This window comes from Osmia lignaria, unplaced genomic scaffold (genome assembly GCF_051020975.1).
Source record: "Osmia lignaria lignaria isolate PbOS001 unplaced genomic scaffold, iyOsmLign1 scaffold0053, whole genome shotgun sequence".
NCBI classification, from domain to species: Eukaryota; Metazoa; Arthropoda; class Insecta; order Hymenoptera; family Megachilidae; genus Osmia; species Osmia lignaria.
The window spans coordinates 45,001-50,000 of record NW_027478194.1 but is presented as its reverse complement, the minus strand read 5'-3'; positions in this window follow the sequence as shown (position 1 = coordinate 50,000).

The following is a 5,000-nucleotide window of genomic DNA, read 5'->3' as shown; positions in this document are numbered from 1 at the left end:
GAGGCACTTTGAAAGCAACACGCCGTTGGAACTTTGAAAAATTTCGATGCGTCGCCAAAGTTCGTACTTTTCGATAAAATCTTCGTCCTATGATACATTTCGATCAAGAACTACATTGATCGTCATGAAACTGTTTTTTTTTTTGGGAGACGTGTACGCTCCTTTTCATAAAGGAGACTATCTTATTGCGAAAGTCAAAATCGCACGCTCTCACGGCGATTTGCCCGCGTATACGCCTGGGCGTAAGCCCGTGCGTCGCCGACCTAGCGGCCTGCCGATCGGTATTTAGAGGGAGGCACTTTGAAAGCAACACGCCGCTGGAACTTTGAAAAATTTCGGGGCAAAGCAATACGCGGCTGGGACTTTGAAATATTTCGGAGCGCACCTAAAGTTCGTTATTTTGGCTAAACGGAGCGAAAATCTGCATTTATACCATCACGGACGTTAGTTTAATAGCGTTTAACGATGGATCCACGGTACAGAATGCAAAAATATGATTGTTAAAATTTTCGACTAATCGGTTCTAAGAGGCGAAGCAATACGCCGCTGGGACTTTGAAATATTTCGGAGTGCACCTAAAGTTCGTTATTTTGGCTAAACGGAGCGAAAATCTGCATTTATACCATGACGGACGTTAGTTTAATAGCGTTTAACGATGGATCCACGGTACAGAATGCAAAAATATGATTGTTAAAATTTTCGACTAATCGGTTCTAAGAGGCGAAGCAATACGCCGCTGGGACTTTGAAATATTTCGGAGCGCACCTAAAGTTCGTTATTTTGGCTAAACGGAGCGAAAATCTGCATTTATACCATCACGGACGTTAGTTTAATAGCGTTTAACGATGGATCCACGGTACAGAATGCAAAAATATGATTGTTAAAATTTTCGACTAATCGGTTCTAAGAGGCGAAGCAATACGCCGCTGGGACTTTGAAATATTTCGGAGCGCACCTAAAGTTCGTTATTTTGGCTAAACGGAGCGAAAATCTGCATTTATACCATCACGGACGCTAGTTTAATAGCGTTTAACGATCGATCCACGGTACAGAATGCAAAAATATGATTGTTAAAATTTTCGACTAATCGGTTCTAAGAGGCGAAGCAATACGCCGCTGGGACTTTGAAATATTTCGGAGCGCACCTATAGTTCGTTATTTTGGCTAAACGGAGCGAAAATCTGCATTTATACCATCACGGACGTTAGTTTAATAGCGTTTAACGATGGATCCACGGTACAGAATGCAAAAATATGATTGTTAAAATTTTCGACTAATCGGTTCTAAGAGGCGAAGCAATACGCCGCTGGGACTTTGAAATATTTCGGAGCGCACCTAAAGTTCGTTATTTTGGCTAAACGGAGCGAAAATCTGCATTTATACCATCACGGACGTTACTTTAATAGCGTTTAACGATGGATCCACGGTACAGAATGCAAAAATATGATTGTTAAAATTTTCGACTAATCGGTTCTAAGAGGCGAAGCAATACGCCGCTGGGACTTTGAAATATTTCGGAGCGCACCTAAAGTTCGTTATTTTGGCTAAACGGAGCGAAAATCTGCATTTATACCATCACGGACGTTAGTTCAATAGCGTTTAACGATCGATCCACGGTACAGAATGCAAAAATATGATTGTTAAAATTTTCGACTAATCGGTTCTAAGAGGCGAAGCAATACGCCGCTGGGACTTTGAAATATTTCGGAGCGCACCTAAAGTTAGTTATTTTGGCTAAACGGAGCGAAAATCTGCATTTATACCATCACGGACGTTAGTTTAATAGCGTTTAACGATGGATCCACGGTACAGAATGCAAAAATATGATTGTTAAAATTTTCGACTAATCGGTTCTAAGAGGCGAAGCAATACGCCGCTGGGACTTTGAAATATTTCGGAGCGCACCTAAAGTTCGTTATTTTGGCTAAACGGAGCGAAAATCTGCATTTATACCATCACGGACGTTAGTTTAATAGCGTTTAACGATGGATCCACGGTACAGAATGCAAAAATATGATTGTTAAAATTTTCGACTAATCGGTTCTAAGAGGCGAAGCAATACGCCGCTGGGACTTTGAAATATTTCGGAGCGCACCTAAAGTTCGTTATTTTGGCTAAACGGAGCGAAAATCTGCATTTATACCATCACGGACGTTAGTTTAATAGCGTTTAACGATGGATCCACGGTACAGAATGCAAAAATATGATTGTTAAAATTTTCGACTAATCGGTTCTAAGAGGCGAAGCAATACGCCGCTGGGACTTTGAAATATTTCGGAGCGCACCTAAAGTTCGTTATTTTGGCTAAACGGAGCGAAAATCTGCATTTATACCATCACGGACGCTAGTTTAATAGCGTTTAACGATCGATCCACGGTACAGAATGCAAAAATATGATTGTTAAAATTTTCGACTAATCGGTTCTAAGAGGCGAAGCAATACGCCGCTGGGACTTTGAAATATTTCGGAGCGCACCTAAAGTTCGTTATTTTGGCTAAACGGAGCGAAAATCTGCATTTATACCATCACGGACGTTAGTTCAATAGCGTTTAACGATCGATCCACGGTACAGAATGCAAAAATATGATTGTTAAAATTTTCGACTAATCGGTTCTAAGAGGCGAAGCAATACGCCGCTGGGACTTTGAAATATTTCGGAGCGCACCTAAAGTTCGTTATTTTGGCTAAACGGAGCGAAAATCTGCATTTATACCATCACGGACGTTAGTTTAATAGCGTTTAACGATGGATCCACGGTACAGAATGCAAAAATATGATTGTTAAAATTTTCGACTAATCGGTTCTAAGAGGCGAAGCAATACGCCGCTGGGACTTTGAAATATTTCGGAGCGCACCTAAAGTTCGTTATTTTGGCTAAACGGAGCGAAAATCTGCATTTATACCATCACGGACGTTAGTTTAATAGCGTTTAACGATGGATCCACGGTACAGAATGCAAAAATATGATTGTTAAAATTTTCGACTAATCGGTTCTAAGAGGCGAAGCAATACGCCGCTGGGACTTTGAAATATTTCGGAGCGCACCTAAAGTTCGTTATTTTGGCTAAACGGAGCGAAAATCTGCATTTATACCATCACGGACGTTAGTTTAATAGCGTTTAACGATGGATCCACGGTACAGAATGCAAAAATATGATTGTTAAAATTTTCGACTAATCGGTTCTAAGAGGCGAAGCAATACGCCGCTGGGACTTTGAAATATTTCGGAGCGCACCTAAAGTTCGTTATTTTGGCTAAACGGAGCGAAAATCTGCATTTATACCATCACGGACGCTAGTTTAATAGCGTTTAACGATCGATCCACGGTACAGAATGCAAAAATATGATTGTTAAAATTTTCGACTAATCGGTTCTAAGAGGCGAAGCAATACGCCGCTGGGACTTTGAAATATTTCGGAGCGCACCTAAAGTTCGTTATTTTGGCTAAACGGAGCGAAAATCTGCATTTATACCATCACGGACGTTAGTTTAATAGCGTTTAACGATGGATCCACGGTACAGAATGCAAAAATATGATTGTTAAAATTTTCGACTTATCGGTTCTGGATCACTGAAAAATCAAAAAAAATTATTAATTTTGATTAATTAAATTACATATGTAGTTTTATATTGTTATAGTCTCGTATTTGTTAATGTTTTGTCGTAAGAAAATGCAAAAATATCGTTTTAATGTTTTCGTCTCATCGGTTCTGGATCGCTGAAAAATCAAAAAAAAATATTAATTTTGATTAATTAAATTACAAATGGAGTTTTATATTGCTATAGTCGCTTATTTGTTAATGTTTTACCGTAAGAAAATGCAAAAATATCGTTTTAATATTTTCATCTCATCGGTTCTGGGCGGTTTTAAAATTTTTTAAAATATTAATTAAACCCATGATTTACATGAGAATGTGAATTTATTATGTCCTGCATGTTAATTTATTAATTTTCATGTATAGAACGTTATAAAATGAAAGGATATGTTCGACGATATTTTCAGTCTAAGTTTTACCGTGCCGGCGGGATGGTACGCTCTCACGGCGGTTTGCACAGGCATACGCCTGGGCGTAAGCCCATGCGTCGCCGACCTAGCGGCCGGCCGTTCGGTATTTATAGGAAGGCACTTTCGGTTCGCTCGGACCGGTCGGGAGTAGCGTCGAGCGTGTGGCTCTTTTATGACTTCGGTTGAAAAGCAGTCTACCGCTCCTCGAGAATATACTTTCTCGACTATTCTCGTTCCGGTTTTCCGTTGCGGATTATTATTAATCTCCACACAGCATTACCACGGGTCGGTGTCTAAGACCGAATGGCCCATATGTGGTGAGCCTTGTAATATAAGGCTGGTGACCTGTATGCACTTATAAATGTTGCATACTTGTACAAACTGAGCATCAACTGTCTGTAACCAAAATTTGTTAAAACTGAAAAAGTTATAAGATTGTATAAAATTTTTGAACCAAGAAAGTAGTGTTAGACGAAAATTCGTTCTATCACTTTTAGAAGGGAGACTGTTTGGAAATATTTAAAGTATAAAATACACAAAAGTCCACTGAATTATGAACAAAATTACGTCCCTGAATTTAAGAAAAGTCAAGAGGTGTCAGAAATAAAATCCTCTCTGATACGTTCAGAGAGGAAAATAAGTATGGAGAGAGGAGTAAAAATGAAAGAAGTTTTAAGGCTGGGGAAACTTCTAAAGGAGAGAGATTCCAACATATCTAATATGTACATTTAAAGCAAGTCCAAGGAACTCTCTCCGTTAATGTTTGAAAAGGTGTGTGCAGATGGAGGAGAAATGTATAAAGTACAGAGACGAGGTTGGTGGGCCCGCTCTAATGATAAAGATTATAAAATTTGGTGGCAAAATGACCAGCATGATCACTGTACGCGCTTTCTCGATTTGTATAGCATGCCACTGTCCGCGCTATCTTTTATTATATTGTCCAGCGTGTGTGGTCTACGTGCTTGCACGATGGATGCACGGCGTGAAAGTGATT